At 35.7% G+C, this 26,484-nt stretch overlaps 1 pseudogene; it reads left to right on the forward strand.

Annotated features, from left to right (window-relative positions):
* The first annotated feature begins 6,222 nt into the window (after nt 1-6,222).
* Nucleotides 6,223-11,640, forward strand: LOC129322473 (uncharacterized; annotated as a pseudogene).
* Nucleotides 11,641-26,484: the final 14,844 nt, after the last annotated feature.

Genomic DNA, 26,484 nt, shown 5'->3' on the forward strand with positions numbered 1-26,484 from the left:
TAATAAGCCCTCGCAGATATAGTGATTTTCAATTATTATAGATAAGTAATTTTTGTAAATAACCATATAATATACAATTTAAGAAACTTAATTATCCAAATTAATGTAGTTAAATTGTAACCACATTTACCGATTATATCTTTTAGTCATGTGAGATTTTTGAGTCTCCGTAGGCTTCTAAGATCATCGTATTATCGCATGAGTCAATAAGACTCTGCAGATATAACGATTAAGTTTATTAAATATATATAAATTATATATTAAATTAATCAAATTAAGGATGTATTTATTTAAATTTAATTCCTTTATCGTGTAAGATTATGGAATCTTCGCAGATATTTAAGATAATCATATTACCGTATAAGTCAATAAGGCTTTACAGGTATGTTGACTAAAATCCTTTAAAAAATATATACATACTGAAGTAAAATTATTATTAACACTTAAAAATATATATAAGAGTATAAATCAATAAATTAAATTGCCAAACTCTTTTATCGTGCGAGATTTTAGAATCTCCGCAGATATTTAGAGCAATTGCATTATCGTATGAACCAATTAGGTTCTGCAGGTACTGTGATTAAATCCTCAATCATAAAGAAAAATAATTTTAAACCCTTTCCTTTCTTTATTCCAAAAATTCAAAAATGGAGAAAATAATTAAAATTAAATTACCTTTTGCAATTTAAAACACACATATCAAAATTTCAGAAATTGTTTTATTTGCAAAATGGTGAATTGTTTCTAATTAATCTCCCTTCAAAAAAATATATTTTCACCAACAATTTTCAAGTCCGAACTACGTGGATTTTGATCCCCATCACAGGGTACGTAGGCCTCAGAGTCAGATTCTGAGTCAAGTCCGTCCTCCCTCGTAAATAAATAAACATTTCTCACTCAATTATCATCATTTTTATATCAGACACATGAATATAAAAGGGATAATTAAAATAATTATAAAACCATATTAATAGAGCACAACAAACTTCAGGTAACCGTTCTCACGAACGGGTGTTGTGGGGTGCCTAACACCTTCCCCACACTCAACCGACTCCCGAACCTATTCTCTGATTTCGCAGACCACCTTTATCCTCCTTTTAATCGATTTCCCGAGATTTACCTCAAGATCTTGGTGGCGACTCCTCGTTCCGTGCGGTTCCCACCGAGAAGGCCGGGACCTCCACTCGCCCGCCGTCCACGTCTCATTTTTCCGGGTGCGATAGTTGGCGACTCCACTGGGGACAATATGAGAGTCAAGCCTGTATAAATTTGTTGCGCTCAAAATATAATATGGTTTTTCTTTTATTATTATTATCCCTTTTAATTTGTGTGGGCTTTTTCCCCTTCTTTTCCTTTTTTTCCCTCTCTCTTTTGATTCTTATAACATGTCTTAGGATAGATAACATGCGGAATAAACCTTAAGATAGATGACTTTTATTTATACATATATTTGTTTCTCTATTTGATCTGATTAAAAGTTAGGAGTTGGGTAGCATATGAGAATAAGATAACATGCTTGCATGCTCTCATCACACACTATACACTTACACAATTTGACACACATATATTTTGGGCCCTATACCCGGGTCTGTGAGTACCATAGGATAGTAGAGGTTAGTAGTGGTTTCCCTGTGGAGTTTTTAAACTCTCGGAGGTTACTATGAATACCTCACCCAAGCTGTTACTTGCCTAATAAATTTGGTCCCTGTAGGGCTCATGTTCTCGGAGGGCTAAAATTATTAAGTAAGGTCTTCACCTTTATGTGAGGGCATCTTGGGAGCCTTTTAGGAATATACATCCACCCGTGAATTACACGTTTCAGACAATAGCTAGTAGCCAACCATTCTAGTGAGCACCCGATTATGAACTTAAGTCTCCCTGAATAGGACACAGGATGAGAGTATTGATCTTTTATTGCATCATTGTCATAGCATGTCATCATAAAGTATTCGCATTTTTTTATAAAAAAAACCACAAATTAAATAATTTCTCTTGTCATTGAGTTATTTCATTTTTAAAGTTGAGACTTTAGCCATGTGTCAGTTTTAGCTGCACGTAGGCTAATTAATCCCTTTCTCCCTATGGGGCAATAAGCACATTGAGGAGAGAATGGATTTTCTCCTTGCATATCTATTATCAAAATCATTTTTACCTTTTTTTTTCTCTTTTCTCAAAAATAAGATTGTAAGGCTAAACCTTTCAACATTAATCATGTAGGGGATTTAAGCCTCTCGTCCATTAATTGTTTACTCCATCTCCCTATGGTGCAATAAGTGTCTGGAGGAGAGGGTTTTTAAAAAAAAGGAGCCAGATAGCTTGCTAAAATTATGAGAATTGTATATTATTAACTTTTGTTTTGATTAACAGGAATCGTGAGTTATCCAGAATCTTTGTGAAATTGGCATAAGGGATAAATGGCACTCGAAGGTAGTACAAATCTAAGTCACACTGGAAAGTTATATCAGGGAAAAGGGATCAAATTATCTGTAAAAGTTAAGCTGCTGGAAACCTTAATTGAGTTGAGCCGTCATATCAAAGGGAAGATTATGCAAGATTTTAAAAGGAAATATGGAAATATCTTGGATCTTCTGTCAGTCACAATACATAATGATGCAATATTGGAATTAAGCCAATATTGGGATGCCTCGTTAAGATGTTTCACATTTCAAGACTTCCAAATGGCACCGACTTTGGAAGAATATGGAGAAATTTTGAGAATGCCCCTTAAGGAGAACATGGCAGTATATCTTTATCCTGGGTATTTACCATCTCGAGGTACGATAGCGAAAATTTTGGAAATTCCTAAGGAAAAGGTACGAATGGTTTGCCCAGGACAAACAGAGGGAGTCTCAAGAGCTGACGTAGAAGCCCACTTGAAAGTTTTGGCAGGAAAAGAGGCTTGGGTTACGTTTTGCAGAGTCTTTGCCTTATGCATATATGGAATAATCCTGTTTCCATCATCAATTGGCATAATTGATTTAGGAGCCATTAGTGTATTCCAAATGGTGGAATACCATAACGTGAATCCGGTACCAGCAATCTTGGCAGAAACGTACTTGACCTTAACTCAATGTCATAATAAAAGGAAAGGAAAGATCAATTGTTGTATTACGTTATTGGATTTATGGATGCTTGGCCACCTTTATGGAAAGGCGCTTCCTTTCAGAAAGAAGAACGACTCAGACAGTAATCCACTCATGTCTTTTAAAGGCCAATTCGTGATTGACGGAATGAGCTACATGGATTGAAAAAGAACCTTCTCAGAACTTAAAGAAAGTTCCATCTTATGGAAACTAGACTGGTGGTGGAAAGAGGAGATTATTTACCATTGTGGTGACTTTTCGAATGTGCCTTTAATGGGACCCAGAGGGTGTATCAACTATAACCCTTCCTTAGCGTTAAGGCAACTGGCCTATAAGTAAAATGTTCCTTCTAAGAAAGAGGTGCAGGAGTTATACTTTCTACATAAGGAGGATGGGACAAAGTTATCAAACCAGAATGTCAAAGAAGCATGGCAAAAGATAGGGTACAAAGGGAAGATTGAGCTAGAAATACGTGCAGTAAACTCAAGTCCAGAATACACTACTTAGCTGAAGAGTATGATTCAAGGAGAAAACCCTTTATTCCATCCTCAAAATCCCTTAGTAGGCAATGACTTGAAAGAGATCAATGGGCGACTGGTTGAATGCTTGAAGATGAAGGAAAATGAGTTACAAGAGCTTGCTAGTTCAGAGACCAAGAATAAGGAAGAATTGGAAAAATACCAAAATGAATGCATTGAGTTATGGAGGAAGCTAGCAAAGGAAAGAGAAGGGCATAACCTTGAAGAAACACCTGAGACTAAGAAATTAAAAAAGGAAAATGCCAAACTGAAAAGGGAAGTGTAAACTAGTGAAAACAAAGTTCAGAGTACTAAAGCAAGACTTGTCAAAATGGTTAGGGAAAATGATGCATTGAAGAAGGAATTACAAGACATCAGGCCTATCGAGGAGATGCAGCAAGAAATCAATACGCTCATAAGACAATTGGAAAGGAAAGTGAATGAGCTACCAGTGTAAGAGGAAGTGCAGCTGAGACAGCACAGAACTTTGTTCAAAGGCTTAATCAACAAAATGAAGTCTTAGAGGAGTGGAAATCACTTTGCCTTGATCAAACAGAAGAAACCAAAGAGTGGATGTTAAAATGTAGGCATATAATTGATTTGGCTAACGATAAAATTCTAGAATTTGCAAGAGCATTTAAGCAAGCTGAAGGCATGGTTCTCCCTGGAGGAACTCCATTAGAGATTGTTGAATTCTTCTATTTGTGCAATGAAATTATAAAAGAACTCAATAGTGTGACAAAGTTCTAAATCTGTATTAACATTTGAATCATTGTATGAGGATCCATATGACGCTTTGTGGTTGTGAAATTGTTGATTGATTTGTACTACCATCATTGTCTTAAAACCTTGACTTTTGATAGGATCCAATGTCCTTTTAATTCAATGGTCAACTTTAAATCCCCTATGAAATAATAAATTTCTGGAGGAATTTAAAGGGTGTCAGTGTCGTGAAACCCTTATGTCTACACAATGCTGGATATCTTACAAAACAAACGTAAAGGTAAAACTTATTAAAATTAATTATCATGTTACACAGGTAAGCCAACATTGCGCCTCGAAAGAAAAACTCGGTTGACCAGATTCCCGCCACTCGAGCATACAACACACGATCGCGTAGTCGTGCAATGGAAAATTCAAACGTGAATGAGTCAGCGGCCTTAAATGATCGGATGGCTGCAGTGGAGTCTAAAATGGCCGAAATAAGTGACATGATGAAACTGCTAACAGAGGCTCTAAAAGGAAGGAGTGATGATAATCCACTACAGAATACCATAGCAAATGAGAACGCAGCTAACAGAACAATTGAACCAAACAGAAGATCAGATCCTAAGGTACCCACGCCAGAGAAACAAGATTATGGGATAGGGGCCTTTAACGTACCAGATGGTCCTGGGGATGATCATACCTATATGTTCCAAATCCCACAAGTGTTACATAAAGAGAAGGAGTTAAAAGAAGAACTTGGAGAGATGAAAGATCAATTGAAGACTCTTCAAGGATCGAACACGTGGGGTTCCTTAGACTTGAAAGAATTATGCTTGACCCCAGAAATTGATGTTCTCAAGAAATTCAAGATGCCAAACTTTGATAAATATGATGGTACAAGTAACCCAATTTATCATTTGAGGGCCTATTGCACAAAGATGTCCATATGGTCACAAGATGAGAAATTTTTGATAAACTTCTTTTCTGAAAGTTTAACTGGAGCTGCACTAACCTGGTACATGCAACTAGATCAAACCAAGATTAAAAGATGGAAAGACCTTGTGGATGTCTTCATGAGACAATACAAATTCAATCTTGATACTGCTCAAACCAGAGAACAATTGAAGGCGATAACCAAGAAATCATCAAAATCATTCAAAGAATATGCTCAACAATGGAGAATAGTGGCTTCACAAGTGCAACCTCCCATGGTGAATTCTGAACTTTGCTCATACTTCATCCGTGCACTGCCTAAGCCATTTTACTAACACATGATAGGAACACATGTCACTGATTTTGCTGATTTAATGGTGATTGGGGAAAGGATTGACATAGACATACGAGAAGGGAAGATAGCCACTTCTCAAGCTGAAAGTAGTTCACGAAAGAACTATGACCAAAAAAAGAAAGAAGGGAACGTGAACTATATTCAACCTATAAGACAAGCAGCTACCAGTTCTCAAGTCCCTTATCAAATAGAAGGAAGGAATCAAAGATAGCAACAATTTGGGTTTAGGCCTAACAAGCATGGACAGGATGGAGAGAGGAGAAATGTCCAATCCAGGGATAGTCGCCCATGGCCCAATTTTGGATTAACAAATGCTAAATTGTACCATAAACTTTTGACAGCCCAATTATTAGGTCCGCGGCCTTATAAGCCTCTTGGTCCACCTTACCCGGTATGGTATAATCCAAATGTTGTTTGCGAATACCACATGGGTGCACTTGGACACTCAATAGAAGACTGTGTGACATTTAAAAGGAATGTGCTAGACCTGGTTGATTCTAACCATATCCAGCTTAAAGAAGAGGGAAGCTCTACCCTTACTACTGATCCACTCCCAAATCACGAAAAATGAGTCAACGCTATTGAAGAAGAGGATGTGTGCTTCAAAAGCTCCGCAAGGATCAGGATGCCCATGAATGAGCTTTATGCTCACTTAAAGAAGTATGGCTATATGCGAGAAATGCTCTTCACGAATAATATCAGTGATCAAATGCCTGGATACTGTGAATATCATCAGGAGAAAATAAGCCATGACATAGAAAGTTGTGAACAGTTTAAAGAAGCTGTTAGAAAAATGATGGCGTTAGGGGTCGTGTCTGTAAAGAAGGGAGACGCCAAAGTGTGCATGGTAAAAAAAAACATATTGAGCTTGTCATTAAAAATTTAAGCCCAAAAGAACAGGTCCAGGCAGTCTCTTTTGTGATAAACAAAGCCTCTGCAGATCTTGCACCTCAGGCAAGACAACCAACATTAACCATAAGCACGCCTCATCCCTTTCCCTATGAAAGTGATCGAGCAGTCCCGTGGAAACATCAAAGCATTGTGGAGAACCACAAAAACCTAACATTGATTGCCGGGACAAGCAATGAAATGGCAAACCATGGGGGTGTTACTCGAAGTGGAAAACCATACTTACCATCTTACATTAGGAAAATGGTAAAAGAGAAAAATGCAAGTATTGACAGGCCAAAGGAAGATAATCCTAAAGAAATGGAAAAATTAGAAGATGAGTTTTTATCGATTATGAAGCAAAGTAATTACAGCATTGTAGACCAATTGAAGAAAACTCTAGCGTGTATCTCCATACTTTCTTTGATTTTGAATTCCGAAGCGCATCGCCAAGCATTGCAAGAAGTGTTGAATCAAGCTTTTGTGCAGCCTAATATAACCCCTGAGAAGGTGGCAAGTGTAATGAATGTTGTAAAAGCCTCCTTTACCATTTCCTTTTCGGAAGAGGAAGTTACAGAAACCGCTGTCCACCAATCCAAGGCTTTGCACATCACTTTGAAATGTGAAGGGTTCATAATCGCAAGAGTATTAATTGATGGAGGATCAGTGTTAAATGTCTTGCCGCTCTCCACATTTGAATCATTATCACTAGAAGCTTCAAGTGTACATAAAAGCAATATTGTGGTAAGAGCATTCGATGGATCAAGACGGGAAGTATTAGGATCCGTTTGTCTCTCCCTGGAGATAGGGCCAAGCAGGTTTGAGGTGGATTTCCAACTCATGAATATAGACCCAAGTTACACAATGCTGCTAGGAAGGCCATGGATTCATTCTGTTAGGGCTGTTCCTTCTACCCTACATCAAAAGGTTAAATTCATTAGTGATGGGAGAATTATAGCAGTTAAAGGAGAGGAGGAAATTATGGTGAGCAAACCAAGCTCACTCCCTTATATTGAGGCTACAGAGAAAGATCATGGAGTTTCCTTTCAAAGCCTAGAGGTCAAGGGTATTTGCGATAGTACTCACAACATCAATTCCGTCGTGGCTAAAATCATGGCGAAGAGTGGGTTTATGTCAGGGAAAGGTTTAGGCTCTCATTTACAAGGAATTACGTGTCCAATTAAGGTTTTGGATAATTGTAATCGCCAAGGGTTAGGGTATGAGCCTACCCTAGAAGACCAGATGAAAGACAAAGTAGGTTTGGCAAAAGGCAAAAAGGCCAGTAAATTGGAGATTCCACACATTAAAGAATCCTTCCCAGGCCCGTCTGAGGTGATATATGAACCAACTATCTCAGTGATCTCTTTTAATGAAGATGTAGCATGTAAAACAAGTGCCTCAATTGCAGTCAATGATTTCAACAAAGTTCTGGCGAATTGGGATTTGAAGAGGCTAATGATGTCATTAGCTTAGAGTAATTGTTTCAATTATGTTGTTCCTATTTTGTTATCCACTCTTTGAGCCCAGGTTTAGGTAATAGATCTTGGGTATTCTCTAATGCAAATTTTTAATACACATAATTCATGAAAATGAATTTCAATTGCATTCATGTCTATTTCTTTATTCCACCCTATCTACTTCAATACATTTTTCTCCATTTCATTCCTGTTCCTTATTTTATCTCATTCTATATTCATTATCCAGGGATTTTGTTTCTTCTGATTCCATCTCTCACCTAGAGATTAATAAACCCTGTAAAGATGATTCATTTGTTGCCACTGATATGCATGATTGTGAGTCTGATGATGAAGACATAATCCAAACTTTTTCTAAGATGCTTGAATTGAGGGATAAGGGAATATGCCCACATGAAGAAGTGATTGAGATGGTTAATATGGGAACCGAGGAGGATTAAAGAATGATCAAAATAGTAGATAATCCTGAAAGGGAACAAATGATTGAGTTGTTCAAAGAATACATAGATGTGTTTGCATGGTCATACAAAGATATGCCTGGGCTAGACCCAAGCATTGCTTCTCATAAAATACCATTACTTCCCAAGGTCGAGCTTAAGAAACAGAAGTTAAGGAGAATGAACACGGGGGTGTCCTTGTGAATAAAAGAAGAAGTAATAAAGCAGTTAGAAGCAGGATTTTTAGAGGTAGTAACTTACCCACAATGGGTGGCAAATATTGTTCCTGTTCCTAAAAAAGATGGTTGGATTCGAATATGTGTTGATTATCGTAATTTAAATAATACGAGTCCGAAAGATGACTTTCCATTACCCCACATTGATGTATTGGTCGATAATACTGCTCGAAGCTATCGCTATTCCTTTATGGATGGTTATTCAGGGTACAATCAAATCCCTATGCATGAAAGGGATAAAGAGAAAACAACCTTTACAACCCAATGGGGAACTTATTGTTATCGGGTAATGCCTTTTGGTTTGAAAAATGCTGGGGCAACTTATCAACGAGCTATGGTAGCACTATTCCATGACATGATGCATAAAGAAATTGAAGTATATGTAGATGATATGGTAGCTAAATCAGCAGAGAATGAGAGTCATGTTGGAGTCCTTTGAAAGCTATTTGGGAGATTACACGAATATCGGCTAAGATTGAATCCTAACAAATGCATTTTTGGAGCTCTTTCTGGGAAGTTATTGGGATTCATTGTGAGTCGTAAAGGGATAGAAGTAGATCCAGATAAAGTGAGGGCAATTCAAGAAATGCCATCTCCCCAAACAGAGAAAGAAGTTAGAAGTTGCTTGGGACGATTGAATTATATTGCTAGATTCATTGCCAATCTAACAGCCACTTGCGAACCAATGTTTAAGCTGTTAAAGAAAAATTGCAAGGAGACATGGGATGATGATTGTCAAAAAGCCTTTGATAAAATTAAAGATTATTTGTTAAATCCCTTGATTTTGGTCCCTCCATCACCAGATCGTCCACTAATCCTTTACCTAGCAACTTTACCTCACTCAATGGGAGCAATGCTAGGTCAACGTGATGATTCTGGAAAGAAGGAAAGAGCAATTTATTTCTTGAGCAAGAAGTTTAATGAGTGTGAAGCTCGTTATCCGGTGATTGAGCGAACTTGTTGTGGACTAGTATGGGCAACTAGAAGGCTAAGGCAATACATGCTTTACTACACTACCTGGCTAATCTCACGAGTGGACCCACTTAAGTACATCTTTGAGAGCCCGCACATTGCAGGAAGAGTACTAAAATGGCAAGTTGTACTATCAGAATATGATATAAAGCATGTGATGCAAAAGTCAGTCAAAGGTAGTGCAATAGCAGATCACTTGGCTGATAATCCTTTAGAGGATGACCAGCCATTAGATTTTCAATTTTCGGATGAAGGCATATGCACTACAGAAGAAGGTTGTGATGAAGGAAATAATGAAGAGCAAGAATGGAAAATGTATTTTGATGGAGCCGCCAACATGCATGGAAATGGGGTAGGAGCGGTGATCGTTTCACCAGAAGGAAAACAATTTTCAGTGGCCATCAAATTAGAATTTGATTGTACTAACAACATAGCAGAATATAAAGCTTGTGTTAATGGTCTTCGAGCAGCTATTACCCTTGGTATACGGTGTTTGAAGGTATTTGGTGATTCAGCTCTCATTATTCATCAAGTAACAGGAGAATGGAGAACAAAGGATGTAAAATTGATTCCCTATCAAGAACTCCTAACAGATTTGATTAAGCAATTTAAGTTTGCTAGCTTTCATCACTTGACTAGAGATAAAAACCGTTTTGCTGATGCTTTAGCCACTTTAGCAGCAATGATCCAACTTGATTGTGGAGTCCATGTCCAACCTATCCAAGTGGAAGCTAGAAGCTTTCCAGCACACTGTCTGAATGTTGAAGAAGATCGAGAAGAATATCCTTGGTTCCAGGATATTAAGGATTATATCACTAAGAGATCATACCCAGCTGGAATGACTGAGAATGAAAAGAAAACCCTTCGTCATTTGGCTATGACATTCTTTATCAGTCAAGATGTTCTGTACAAGAGGGGTTATGATGGTACTTTACTTCACTGTGTGAGCTCAGAAGAAGCAAAGAAAATCATGGTTGAGGTACATGAGGGCATATGTGGCACGCATGCGAATGGTCACACTATGGCCAAACAGATTCAAAGGTATGGCTACTTCTGGCTAACAATAGAGAAAGATTGCTTTGAGCATGTCAAGAAATGCCACAAATGTCAGATCTATGCTAATAGGATAAATGCTCCTCCAATCCCATTACATAATTTGGTATCACCCTGGCCATTCTCAATGTGGGGCATTGACATTATTGGCCCAATTAACCTAAAAGCTTTGAATGGACATCGCTTCATCCTTGTCGCGATTGACTATTTCACAAAATGGGTAGAAGCAAATTCATTTGCTAGCATCATGCAAAAGACGTTCCTTAAATTCATGAAGACAAATATTTTATGCCGATATGGGATTCCTGAAAGGATCATTACTGATAATGGTCCCAATCTCAATGGAACGGAAGTCAGGAACTTTTGTGAGAAGTTCCAAATCAAGCATCATAATTCAACCCCATATAGACCTCAAATGAATGGAGCAGTTGAAGCAGCCAATAAAAATTTAAGAAGATCATTGGAAAAATGACAGTAACTTATAAGGATTGGCATGAGATGCTTCCCTATGCTTTACATGGTTATCGTACTACTACACACACATCCACAGGGGTAACCCCATACTCCCTTGTTTATGGAATGGAAGCTGTTACACCCATCGAGATGGAAATACCATCTTTAAGAGTATTGGCAGAGGTAGATTTAGAAGAAAATGAATGGATACGAACCCGATTTGAGCAACTTAACATGATTGAAGAGAAAAGGCTCATTGCAATGTGTCATGGACAATTGTACCAAAAGAGAATGGCAAGAGCTTTTGATAAAAAAACTTCGCCCACGGGAATTCAGTGCTGGTGATCTCGTACTCAAGAAAATATTGCCTAACCAAGAAGATAATAGAGGCAAATGGGCTCCGACCTACGAGGGACCTTATGTTGTCAAACATGCCTTTTCTGGAGGAGCACTAATCCTAGCTGACATGGACGGTCAAGAGTTAGCAAAGCCCATTAATGTGGATGCTTTCAAGCGTTACTTTGCTTAAATAGAAAATGAAAAAGAATGAAGCGCTCGTTAGGTTGAAAACCTGTAAAGGCAACCTAGGCAAAAGTTAGAGCCAATAGAAAATGAAAAGGAAAGAATAGCTCGTTGGGTTAAAAAAAAACCTGTAAAGGTAACCTAAGCAAAAGTTAGAGCTAAAAAAAAAAGGGGGGGCAAAGCCGTGATAAGAAGAAGAAGAGTTCGCCAAGACAAAAGGATATCTTAGGAGAAGAAAAGGAAGGCATCAAAAGTTAAGTATCTATGTTTGGGAAAGTTGACTCCATCGTCTCTTATATTATGCATATCAATAGTAGCTCAGTGAAGCACCTGTTGGGGTTTTGAAAAGCTAAAGGAAAGAGATGTGATTAAGTAAATCCATATATCCCATTTGCACTTTGGCCATTTGTACTCAAAAACCAAGATATTCCCATTTCTCTATGAATTTTAGCATCAGTGAATGAATTTTTTCCGCCTTGCTCCTTTGAGACCATCTTTCTTCTCGTTTTGTGTTATCATATTCGAATACATATCTCATATATTATAGCAGGTTCGCATTCAAGGAACAATATTTATTGACACATTTACTTGACATAGAATGTTGGTATCTTTATTCTTGCCTTTCGCCCTTGAGGTATCAAGATCATTGCGTAGGGGTAAAATAATAATGAGAGCATGTGTGCTATCAGTGTTCAATCATAATAGTTGATCTCATTAGCTTGAAGACAAGATCAAGTGACGAGAATTTGGTCATTGGAATTTTCTAAAGAGGAGCAACGGCATACTGTGATACTACACCTATTAATGAATAAAGGTTAAATAACGGACTTAGAAGTATTACCTTATGTTCGAAATGATTTATTCAATGTGCACAAAATTTTCAAAAGAGGATAAATATTAAGATAGTTTTCAACATTAAGCTTTCCAATAAAATTCTTGCAATACATTTGCATTATTCATACATTTGCATTGGGGCAAATAAGCGCATCTTACCCTTTGCATTTGTCACAAAAGGAAGTCTCATAAATTGAGACAAACAAAGGTTCAAACCTTTTACATTGCAAATCATCCATCCATGGTATATTGTACATATTTTCAGCACTTATGAAAATCATACACGGCGTATTACCACATTGCATCCCTTGTCATAGAAACACGCCGCATTTGGATTGGGGCAAAATGACAAAAAAAAAACAAAAACAAACAAACAACAACAACAACATAAAAAATTTTTAGGAAGTAAGAGAAGAAATAATGAACCTCACCTGTAAGTTTCTCATATCTTCCACGTGAAATAAAACCTATTCTCACCCCCCCAAAGCCTTGTAACGGCAGGCACCCCAAAGCCCAGTACCGGCTGGCACGATTCTTTAAAGCCCTATAACGGCAAGCACCCCAAAGCCCCGTATCGGCTGGCATGATTCTTTAAAGCCCTGTAACGGCAGGCACCCCAAAGCCCTGTCACGGCAGGCAACCCAAAGCCCAGTACCGGCTGGCATGATTCTTTAAAGCCCTGTAACGGCAGGCACCCCAAAGCCCTGTCACGGCAGGCAACCCAAAGCCCAATACCGGCTAGTATGATTCTTTAAAGCCCTGTAACGGCAGGCACCCCACAGCCCTGTCACGGCAGGCAACCTAAAGCCCAGTACCGGCTGGCATGATTCTTTAAAGCCCTGTAACGGCAGGCACCCCAAAGCCCTATCACGGCAGGCAACCCAAAGCCCAGTACCGGCTGGCACGATTCTTTAAAGCCCTGTAACGGCAGGCACCCCAAAGTCCTGTCACGGCAGGCACCTCAAAGCCCAGTACTGGCTGGTATGATTCTCCAAAGCCCTGTCACGGCAAGCACCTCAAAGCCCTGTCCTGACAGGCACCCCAAAGCCCAGTACCGGCTGGCCCGATTCTTTAAAAGCCCTGTTACGGCAGGCACCCCAAAGCCCAGTACCGGCTGGCATAACTCTTTAAAGCCTTGTCACGGCAGGCACCGTCCAAGCCTTGTAAAGACAAGCATCCACCAGGTCCTTTGGAACATAGGCAATTCATCTCTATTGAGGTTTTGTTTTGTTTAGTTCATAACCCACATTTCATTTTAAACCCTTTCCTTTATTTTGTTTTGTTTTGTTTGGTTGTAGATACCTAAGAGTCTTGCCCCTCCAAACAAAATATATGTTTCTCTCTTAATTCATTTCTAAGATAAGAATATCATCTCATGAAATTCTCACTTAGAAATCAAATGAAGAGGGGGCATCTAGTCAACATATATTTTGTTTGGATCGTTGTCATTTAGTCATTTTCATTCGCATCACATTGCTAAAACTAAAAAAATTTTATTATTATGCTATTGTGTTTGTTATCCAATAGTCTTGCATCATTTAGTCATTTTGATTTGTGTCACATTGCTAAAAAAATAAAAAAAATAAAAATCATCATTTTACTGTGTTTGTTATCCTATAGTCTTACATTCTTTTATGTTATTTGAGGGATAATCTTCTTACATTACTAAGAAAAAAAACAAAAATAAAAAAAATCACGTCACTGTGTTGGTTAAGCAATAGTCTTGCATTTAATTATATCTTGTCGTGTCAGGGGCAATTAGGTCTTTTCATAAGTATTGCATGGCCGGCTAAAATACATGTTCTATCTTTACTTGTCACTTATGTAAGAATTCAAAACACACTTTCTCATATACTTACATAAGAAACAAGTAACAAGGGGCAACTGTGAACACCATATTTTGTCCGGACATTTTTTTTAAATTTAATAATAAAACAAAATATAAAAAATAATAATAATACAAAAATAAAATTTAATCCCCTTTTAAGATTATATTTTCAAAAAAATAATAATAATGATAATTTAACAAAATCAAAAAAAAGAAAGGTTAAATCTTGAAAAAAAAAAATCTTTCTCAAATTATCCCAATCATTCAAAAATATTCGAGAATCAACTTTTGATAGTTAATTTTTGTTACCTTTTTCTTTCTCTCTTTAATCTTTTTCTTTAAAAAAAAAAGAGAGAGAGATATTCTGGTTTAACCCAAAATTAATTTCTTTTTTCTCTTTTCTCTTTTCTTCCTTTTAAATAATTCTTGAAGTTAAAAAAAATAATAAATAATAAAAGAAGAAGGGATAGCAGGACGTACATGTTGATAGGCTGGAGAGAGGAAATGAGAAAAGAAATAGACTGTCGTACACATACACAGCTCTTTCAGCTTTGTGACAGAAACAGAGACGCAGAAACAGCAAAGATAATAGACCAAAGAGACACAGAAACAGAAACAAGCACACATGCATGGGAAATAAAAGACATGCAGATCATACACATGCAGCACAGAAAGGAGAATACACATGATGTACACTTTCGGCTGGGCGCAGAAGAAGCAAAACAGAGCAAAAGAACAACAAGCAATCGGAAAATGTACGCTTTCGGCTAGCAGGAGAAAAGAAACAGAACCAAGGACGCACGCACACACGCAAGAGACAGCACAACAGAGAAAAGAGATGGAACAGCACAGGAAAAGAAGAACAAGAGACAGGAACGTAGAAAAACAGACAGCACAGAAAAACAGAGCAGAAACTTCAGCGCACACAGAAAATGCAACAGAAAGAAAAAGCAAAGCAAGAAAGCAATGATTCACCTCTTCCATCCCCTATATAAGACCGAATGAAAACTGAGGAGAGGACGGTTTTTTGGACTGAAAGAAAGGAAGAGAGAAACAGACAGACAGAAGAAACAGAAAACAGAGCACAAAAAACCAAAGGAGAAGAGAAGAGAAGAGTGACCGAGAAGGAGAAATAACAACATGAAAACGAAGAAAGAGAGAGACCAAAAGCTGAACGAAGAAAAAAAAGAGACTGAGGGACGGAGAGAGGTGAAACAGAAGCAAGAGAGGAGGAGCAAGAGACCGAGAGAGGCGAGTCATTTTCTGGAAAAACAAGAACTGAGTAAGCCGAGAGGAGACGAAGCTGAGACGTGCTACACACAGGAGGAGGAGAGAGAAGAAAGCTGGATGTGAAAACTAAAAAACAGAGACCGAGTGAGAATGTGCGCAGAAGGAGTGTGAAAGCAGGAAACCAGGACAGAGAGAAAGAGGAAACGAGATCAGAAAGAGAGGAATCTGCTCGACTGGTGAGACGAAGCTGGGACGTGCTACACACAGGTTTTGTAGTCTGCTTGTTTAAAAATTTGAAACTCTCAGTTTGATTTCAGTTTATTAACTTCCAAACAAATTTCATGTTTAAATACACGTCCTTCATTTTTTTAGTTCTTAAGTAAAAATCAATGTGATTGCCTTTTTTTTCTAAAAAAATATATAATAATAATAATAATAAAAGAGAGAGTGTGAAAAAGAAGGATAAAGAGATTGTAAATAATAATTTTGTTTGCTACCATAACTAAGCTTAATGAAATTTTAGGTGTAATCTCATTTCAAATAAAGAAAGAGTTAGTGCAATTATTAAGGCAAGGTCTTTAAATATGTGTTAAGCATAAAAGGGCACATCAATATGTGTGGGCATGTTTTTCATTCCCATTAGTCCTAAGGTCCTTTAATTGTCAATAATATCACACTCATATTGTATGACACTTTTTATGATGATCACATGTACGATTTCAATTATTATGACGAGCCTATTTTATAAAAGGAGGAGGTGAGAATTTGATTCTTACCCAATTGAAAAGATATAAAATAAGTAAGAGAAAATTAGTTTCTAATCACTTACTTGTCGTGTGAGATTTTAAGAATTTCCGCAAACATTTAAAGTGATCTCATGTCACGAAAATCAACAAGATTTCGCAGATATGAGAGCAAAACTTATATGTTAAAATTAACTCTCCTTTTATAATTCAAATTAATAATTTATTTAAGTTCCATGAGAGATTTTAAGGATCTTCGTAGGGACTTAAATTAATCACATTATTGTGTGGGATAATAAGCCCTCGCAGATATAGTGATTTTCAATTATTATAGATAAGTAATTTTTGTAAATAACCATATAATATACAATTTAAAAAACTTAATTATCCAAATTAATGTAGTTAAATTGTAACCACATTTACCGATTATATCTTTTAGTCATGTGAGATTTTTGAGTCTCCGTAGGCTTCTAAGATCATCGTATTATCGCATGAGTCAATAAGACTCTACAGATATAACGATTAAGTTTATTAAATATATATAAATTATATATTAAATTAATCAAATTAAGGATGTATTTATTTAAATTTAATTCCTTTATCGTGTGAGATTATGGAATCTTCGCAGATATTTAAGATAATTATATTACCGTATAAGTCAATAAAGCTTTGCAGGTATGTTGATTAAAATCCTTTAAAAAATATATACATACTGAAGTAAAATTATTATTAACACTTAAAAATATATATAAGAGTATAAATCAATAAATTAAATTGCCAAACTCTTTTATCGTGCGAGATTTTAGAATCTCCACAGATATTTAGAGCAATTGCATTATCGTATGAACCAATTAGGTTCTGCAGTTACTGCGATTAAATCCTCAATCATAAAGAAAAATAATTTTAAACCCTTTCCTTTCTTTATTCCAAAAATTCAAAAATGGAGAAAATAATTAAAATTAAATTACCTTTTGCAATTTAAAACACACATATCAAAATTTCAGAAATTATTTTATTTGCAAAATGGTGAATTGTTTCTAATTAATCTCCCTTCAAAAAATATATTTTCACCAACAATTTTCAAGTCTGAACTACGTGAACTTTATCCCCATCACAGGGTACGTAGGCCTCAGAGTCAGATTCTGAGTCAAGTCCGTCCTCCCTCGTAAATAAATAAACATTTCTCACTCAATTATCATCATTTTTATATCAGACACATGAATATAAAAGGGATAATTAAAATAATTATAAAACCATATTAATAGAGCACAACAAACTTCAGGTAACCGTTCTCACGAACGGGTGTTGTGGGGTAACTAAACCTTCCCCACACTCAACCGACTCCCGAACCTATTCTCTGATTTCGCAGACCACCCTTATCCTCCTTTTAATCGGTTTCCCGAGATTTACCTCAAGATCTTAGTGGCGACTCCTCGTTCCGTGCGGTTCCCACCGAGAAGGCTGGGACCTCCGCTCGCCCGCCGTCTGCGTTGCATTTTTCCGGGTGCGACAACGCTAATCATCATCAGCAAGAGCCTCTTCAATAGTAGTAAGGTAATAAAAAGAGAAAGTAGCCACTGTATAAACCTTAGGCTTATAAATTCTAGCTTTGGCTCTAGTAGTCATAAGGTGAGTATTGGTAGGAAGTTGTGGAGGATTTGGTGGTGATGAAAGGTCAAACTTAGATGAGGTGATAGAGGGTGCTATAATGGAATCAATAGGTGATGAAATAGAAGGTGAAGCGGTAGAATAGGAAACAGATGGTGAGATAAAAGGTAGGTTTATGAGATTTGGTATAGATATAAGGTGAGGTTATAGTGAAGTTATTAGTTCAAATTTTGTACCTGTAGAAGTTTGTGCTTGAATGTTGTGCTAAGAAGAGGAAAGTAAGACATTTTCATCAAATACCACATGTCTAGATATATATAATCTTCCTGTAGTAGTATCAAGACATTTGTATCCACAATACTTAAGACTATACCTAAGGAAAATATAAGGGGTAGATTCGAAGTCTATCTTGTGAGCATGATATGGTCTAAGCCAAGGATAACAAACACATCCAAATGCTTTAAGGATAAAGTAATAAGGTAATTTACCGTGCAACTTCTCATAAGGTGTAACTCCATTAAGTGCTTTAGTGGGCAATCAATTGAGAAGAAATACAGCAGATATAAATGCATGTGGCCAATAGTAGAGAGGAAGAGATGACTGAGCTAAGAGTGTGAGTCTAGTCTCAACAATCTATTGGTACCTTCTTTCAATAAACCAATTTTGCTTTGAAGTGTACGAGCATGTGCAATGATTTTTAATACCAGAATCTGCTAAATATTTGGCAAACGGTTGAAATTCACCTCCATTATCCATTTGTACTTGTTGAATTTTAGTCTGATACTATACTTCAACTTTAGCTTTAAACCTTTTAAAAGCTTGAAGGGCCTCATGTTTATGCTTTAAAAGATATATCCAAACAAAGCATGTATGTACATCAATAAACACAATGTAATAAGCATAACTAGAAGAAACAATGGGTATAGGACCTTAAAGATCAATCAATACCAATTGAAATGGTTTTTCATATATTGTCAAAGAAGATACAAAAGGTAATTTATGGCTCTTGGCCATGCTTGACATAAAGGCTATTTATTGGTGGTAGGAAAAGCAACATTATTGGAATGTAAAATTTTTTTAGGGGCCTCAATAGAGGGATGCCCTAGTCTACGATGCCATAAGACTAGTGCAGAAATATGTGAAGTAACACTATAACAAGAATTAAGAACATTTGAAGAAGCAACAGCAAGTTGGTGTAGATGGTCAAGATAGCAATACATGCCTTTTGTTTCAGTACCATGTGCCAAAGTCATTCAAGTTTACAGATCCTTAACAATATAGACATTAGGAAAGAATTCAACTGAAACTTGGTTCTCCTTTATAAATTGAGCAATAGAAACTAGGTTCTTTTTCATAGCAATAACACATAAAATGTTATTGAGATATAGCTTCTTAAAAGATGTAGGTAATGTAGAATGACCAACTAATGAGATAAGAAGAGGTTGACCATTACCTACTTCAATAAAACCAGCACTATAAGATACATTGAGACCTTGAATTTTGTTTGAAGAACGGGTAATATGCTGAGTAGCACCAGAATCAAAATACCAACCATCATCATCTTGAGAAGTAAGAGATGCTAGATAAACTTGAGAATTCTAAGGACCTAAGGGAACTATTGGAATGGATTTTATAGTTGAAGAAGCAGGGATAGAAGATGGAAGTGGCATAGGTGTGGAGGGCAAAGGTAGATGTAGTACAAGTAGAGATGGGGTAATATAAGTTAGTGGAATAGTGGTAGCAGCAAAAGAAGATTTAAAAGTACCAAATGAGGTATCCTCAATAGAATGAATAGATGGTGTTATAGGCATTAGGTGCAGATGTAACAAATGAATTTTGAGAAGGCAAGTAATTATAATTAAATTGATAATAGCGATGATCATTAATATGGCCTACTTTGAATCAAATTCAACAAAGAGGACGATTTGAAAAGCAACCACAACCATGAGGTGCACTAGTACAAGCCTAAGATGGTGGAAACAGAGACCGACCTCCACGGTTAAAGGATGCCCGAGGAGTGTAGTTGACATGATAAGCAACTTTAGGATCATCATATTTGACTGAAGGAATGTAGGCAGCGATATTCACTTGAATAGGCATCTAATGAACAAATGCCTTTTGATGAGACTTAGCATTAAGGAGCATAATATGAACATCAGAAAGAGAATATCGACCATGAGTACCATTAATAACAGTAATAACTTATTCATATTCTGCCATCAAACCATTGAGTACATATGATATGTGATTCGTATCATCAACATGATGACCAAGCATAGTAAGATGATCACATATAGATTTGATAGTCGCTATATAATCTCTCATTGATAGTTCTCCTTTCTTTTGATTACTAAGTTGATTTCAATAAGAGAGTATTTTAGAATTAGATTTTATGGAAAAGTTTCTCTAGCTGTGTCCGGATCTGAGAAGAAGTATCGAATCCCACCAACTTAGGAAGAATCGAACTACTTATAGAAGCTAGTAACTAAGAAGCAAGAGTTGGATCTTGAACATCAAACTTTTCAAAATATGGATTAGAAACAAAGTGACCTTCTTCGTCATGAACAAAGATCGATGGAGAACATACCGAGCCATCAAGGTAGCCAAGGAGACGGTGTTGACAAGCCATAAGTAGGACTTATTGCTTCCACATCAAATAGTTATTATCATCCAATTTCACTGTGATCTTGTTGGAAAAAGATCAAATAAAATTTAGGGCAAGAGATTCATCTTGATTAAGAGAAATGATGTTCGACATCTTGTAGCTAGATCTCAACTTTTGATAAAAAGGAGTTTCAGCTGATGATGTCAATGATTGTAGTATGAAGATAGGATCGGAGCTTAGCCACGAGTGAAAAGCTCTAATACCATATCAGATAACTACAGAAACAATGAGAAAGAAAGGTCAAAAATGTTTATTCTCCTTTCAAATGCATTACAAAGACACCGATCTTCCTTCTTGTAGTCAAAGGAATCACAACAATAAAACCATATTCTGTTACAAATGAAATGGACCTTAACATAATAATAGGCTGGGCCCAATACCTCATATAGTCTAATACATTTGAATGCAATTATTTATTTGAAAAATTGAGAAAGAAACTATTCATTTGACTTTTGTTCTGCGCCTCTCATCTCCAATCATGTGGTTTCTTACAGAATTGCATTTGGTGAACCGCATGTTCATCGCTCCTGACCTCTATTTTAATTTAAATTAATCTCTACCATTCATCTAAATTAATTTTTTAAATTTTTTAAATATTATATTTATTAATATAAAAATTTTAAAATTTTAATACATCTATTCATTTTTAATCTAACCAATATAGATTTAATCTAACAGTCTAATTTAATATTAAAAAATTATATAATTTTATAATTTGACTATACAAATAGATTATATGCAATTTAGGTATAATTTAGATGATTTAATTTAATATTAAAAATTTAAAATTTTATAAATTAATCATTTAAATGTACTTTAAATTATCTAGATTTAATATTAAATTTTTTTATATTTGTTATTTTAATAAATGTAATATTAAAAATATTTAAAAATTAATTTAAATGGACTGCATAGATCAAATAAGGCTAAAATTGTAGGTCAAGATTGCTCCTAACCTTAATGAGCATTCGGAGCCACAGATGCCTCTAAAGATATGAGGAAACAGTAGATCATACTTCCTTTGAACTAAGCAATATAGTATGGATTTTCTATTGCCACAATTGCACATTTGTGAACAAATTGAGCAATTTATGAATTTAACGATTCAACTGAAAATTATCAGTGAATCTACTATTACTTTCTTCATACTCCCTCTATCTTTATATATAAAAAACTTTTTAACAATTTTTTTATCTTTAAATAAAAGAGGTTGTCATTAGATTTTTTAATAAATGAACTATTATATCCTTATTACATTAAAAAGAAAAAAAAGATAAGTACTCATTAATTTACTTTGAAAAAAGAGATTTAATTTTGATTTACAATAATTAGGAATAAAACTGAAATATTACTGTGGTTTTAAATAGATAATTAATTTTTATTAGTTTGTATAATTGGGTTAAAAATATTTTATATATAAGAATAGAGGGAGTAGTAAATATTGAACATTTAAAATGGTTTTTTAATATTTAAAAGTTCAAGTAGAAATTTTTGGTTGATAAAATTAACAATGCTAGGGCTATAAAAGGACAAATACACTTTATAAAATTAAAAAAAATTAAAATGAAACCTTGTATACTTCAACCTAATTTTATTATGTTATTCATGTCAGCAAGTTTTAATAGTATTACCTCCTATTTAAATATGAAGAATCAAATTTGTAATTGATGTAAATTTAAGAGATTAAATTGATAAAAATTAAATTTAAAGGAATAAATTGATAATTGAGATAAATTGAAGGAATTAAAAATTTTATTATCTCTTGGTTTAATTATATAAAATTATATGAAATATATAGAGAGGGAAAATCACTATAAAATCTCATAGAAACATTCAAAATACCCAAAAATCCTATGAAATCACCTAATATCTATCAAGTATCAAGGGACTTGGATGTAAATAAGATTGAAGTAATAATGTCCGAAATACCCATAGTTTGAAACAAATCAAGAAAACGCACTCTGAAATCCGTCCAAGTGCACTATTGCCTCTCCCATAGTTCCTCGTCAACCACTCTCATTCTTGTGGTTTCATTGCCTCCGTCTACTCTTAATTTCGTGGTTGTGGTTACCAGAAAATTATGGATTACAATTCCTTTGGATCAGTTACCAGAAAATCAACATCCTTCCACAACTTTCATAAATTTGGGTTTTATGAATGTTTGTGTTTTTTGTATTAATGTTCATACAGTGTATTGTTTAGGGATTAAATCAAAAGAAAGCTACGCATTCGCGAAATCATGTCAATATTTTAATGAAGGTTGCAATGAATTTTTGTAGGATTGACCAATCCCAATTAGGAGAGGAAGCAAAAGAGCTTAAACAATAGTTACAGGGATTAATATGTCGAGATTGGATGGTGGAGGTTCAACAATGTGATAGGGGAGGGAATTGTGTCGCAAATATTCTTACCAAAGAAGCTCTGTCTCAATTTATTGATTTATTTATTTTTAATTCACAACCTGTTAGTATTGTAGCAAAGATTCACAAGGACTATATGGGCATTGGGTCTAGAAGTGCATGATTTTTTTTCCTACTTGATTTGATATTTAAAAAAAAAAAGAACTGTGTAATCTAGTCTCTGCTTTAGACCAATGCTAACTCATGTAGTTTTTATAATTGTTATAAATATTTTATTTTAATAAATATAAAATAAATTAAAAACTACGACATTAAATCTGGACCATCAAAGTCTTTTTCCTTGGCTTAGTGGAGCTGTGGAGGAGCCCATGTGTGCGGAGGAGCAAAGCCTTGTCCTTTTGGACTTAAGCCTTGTACATACTTGGATGAGTGGACTGCCACCTGGACATAAAAAGCAGTTTGGTTTGATTCATTAACCTGTTTTAGGGATCGGTTCATTTTGGACCGGATGATTTTGATAGAATTGGAATTAATTCTTTTTTTTTTTTTTGCCAAAACAGATGAAATTAACTTGAAACTTGGAACAGTTAGATCAGTTTGAGCCAATTTTTTCTTTTTTGTACTCTTATTCTAGTAATGATTTTTATTTAATTTAGAAATATTGATGTCAAATTTTTTCTAGATTGTTATAGTAAAATTTTGAGTACACAATTTGTTTATTTACATTATATGAATTAAATTGTAGAAAAAAATTGAAAATTCATTTGTTTTAAAAAGAAAATACAATATGTGTGTGTGTGTATGAAAAAAAATAAGGAAGTTATACATTAGTATGTTATGGCTGAACAATATTAACAATGAATGTTATTGTTAGTATTTTTAATATTTTTCTTTATATATACATTTAAATATTATTTTCATGTAATTATTATGTTATCAATTTGATTGTTGATCTAATAGGTTAAATTATGAAAACTGCGACCTGTGATTTTTGTATTTTGTCGCCCAGTCCAATTTTTGAAAACATGTAGATGAAATGCCTCCTCTGGCTAATATGAGGCTGTCCATATATCTAACCTTTGACAATAAAAGGGGTTAATTCAGTCAAGCTTATGCCCCCAAGGATGCACAAAGATAGAGGATGAGATTCACCTCTTCATAGATTGTAGAGAAGCTGAAAGCAAGTGAAGACAGCTTGTTGATCAACGACACCGGATTGACTTCAAGAGGAGAAATACATTGCAATGGCTTAGCTAGAATTTAAGTTCAAATTTAGGTAATCCTCAAACACAACAATTGCGTTGGAGGACACTTTTCACATACACTCGCTGGGATATTTGGACATCAAGATGTAACTTTATGTTTGGTGAGGAAGAGAGTAATCAAACGAGTAAAGGTTTGGTCTCCTCTTTTTTTAAGATAAGAAATGTTAGCTAGGGATAGTATTTATGCTGGTGAGGATGATTGTGTGAGATTAGAAGTGGCTGAATAGAAGATGATAGGTAGGATAAAAATTTGCGATGTTGTACTAAGAGGAAAAAAAGGAGCAGCATCAAGGTGGGATTTTTCAACAAGTAAGCAATATGCAAAGTGATTCGACTGTTTTGAAAATGGTTTATGACGGACTACACAAGTGATAGAATGAAGGTTATAGAAAGCTTAAGATTGATCTTCTATGTGCAAACAGTTATGACTTCATTAGCAGGGAGTATTCAAGTGATCATCCACTTCAAGGCATTATTTTGGAAATTAGATAATTTATTTTTAGAGATGAGCATATTTCTTTGAATTTTTCTTGCAACATCCATAGTCCTCTTGTCATTGATGTCTTTAGATTATGTTTATTTAGTTCTAATTCTTTTGGCACTTTTTACTATCTATTGGCGGCACTGGCAGAAATGTGAATGGCGAGGTACGAATTGCTCGAGTTGTGCCCGGAAGGACACTATCCTTAAGAACTATTTCGGCACACTTTCGAACGACCAGCAATTCCTCAGGATTAAACAAGCACCTCTTTAGTGGAACAAGGGAACAGAACAACGGAGACTAAGCACAGACGAACTAAACATTGAGGGAGGAGAGAACTCAAGAGGCTTGTTACGGTCTGTCTGCACACATGGCTATATATAGCCGAAGATGGACATGAACGTTGGGGGGTTACCACTGGATTAAAGGCTCAGTTATACTGCCATAAAAATCATTTAAAAGCTTGTCTGGAAACGTTGGGGTTACACAAACGTAAAATGCATTTAACCTCCTGTCTGGAAACTTCAGACAAACGTAAAACGCTGGGAAGACAAAAAGTTTAGAAAATTAATTCAATTAATGATCAAAAAACGTTCTTGGTTTGATTTCAAACTTCAGACAGCCAAAAATTGAGTTTCTCTGGCAAGGCAAAAATAATGATTTATTTTGTAAAAATAATCCGGTAAAAAGAACCCATTATCTCTTGAACTCGCGCGCAGGGAGGCGAATCGGCTGATTTCAACTGCGATTGCCTTGAGTTGGCCTGTCTCATGTGCGCGAGGCCACTTCTCCTCCAAGCCCATTTTACTAGCCCACTTCATTCCTTAGTATATCTACACTAGGAGAGTCTTTCTTTTAGTCAATGTGGGACTTTGACACACACATACTTTTAACACACATACAACAATCCCCCACATATGTTAAAAGGATTTATGTTCATCTGAGTTATTCACATGGAGGATAATCACTTTGAATTTGGTGTCTGTCGACTTGAACCAAATCTAGACTAATAAAACTTAGCACGCAGAAAAATTGGTATAACTTCATTATTTAACCAACAGATCTTGAACGTGTGCTAGAGGTCTTATTAATTGGATTATACCCCCACAGTCGCTGCTATTAACGACGGTTTTGCACGTTATCGGCCATGCGCACGCCTGGTTTTAACAAATGCTCTAGAGATTTTGCCACGATCTCATAGGAGCGGCCCCACTCCACATTTGTATAGGTATTTTCATTAAGTGTATCTACAATGAATACACCATCCGTAAGGACTATGAAAACATTAAGAGCTTTCGTTCAGCCTCTGTTCAATGCATTCTAGCACTTTTTCAAGCCATAGGAAGGGACAAAATTCAGTGCTAGCAAAACTAACAAGTGACTTGTTCTTACCCATTGAACCTTCTTTATGGGATCTCCAATCACAAAGGTTGGGTTGCTATCACCGTTAATTTCAAACGGGCTTAAGTCCCATTCCCCTCGACGTTTCAATAATAAATTTCTTCCTTAAGGGTTTAGTTAACGAATCCGCCAGATTTAACTCTGATCTCACATAATCGATTGAGATGACCCCGTCTTTGAGCAGCTGCCTTATAATATTATGTCTCAATTGAATATGTCTACTTTTGCTATTGAAGGTCTTATTTTTAGCCGTTACTATTGCAGACTGGCTATCACAATGTAAAAACACTGATGGTGTGGGCTTTTCACCTATTGGAATACTTGCTAAGAAGTTTTTCAACCACTCAGCCTCAGTCCCAGCCAACTCCATGGCTATGAACTCAGAATCCCTTGAGGATTTTGCGTTGATTGTCTGTTTTGCAGACTTCCAGGTTAT

Source organism: Prosopis cineraria, unplaced genomic scaffold (genome assembly GCF_029017545.1).
Source record: "Prosopis cineraria cultivar Desert tree isolate PC_DT_omini unplaced genomic scaffold, ASM2901754v1 PC10, whole genome shotgun sequence".
Taxonomy (NCBI): Eukaryota; Viridiplantae; Streptophyta; class Magnoliopsida; order Fabales; family Fabaceae; genus Prosopis; species Prosopis cineraria.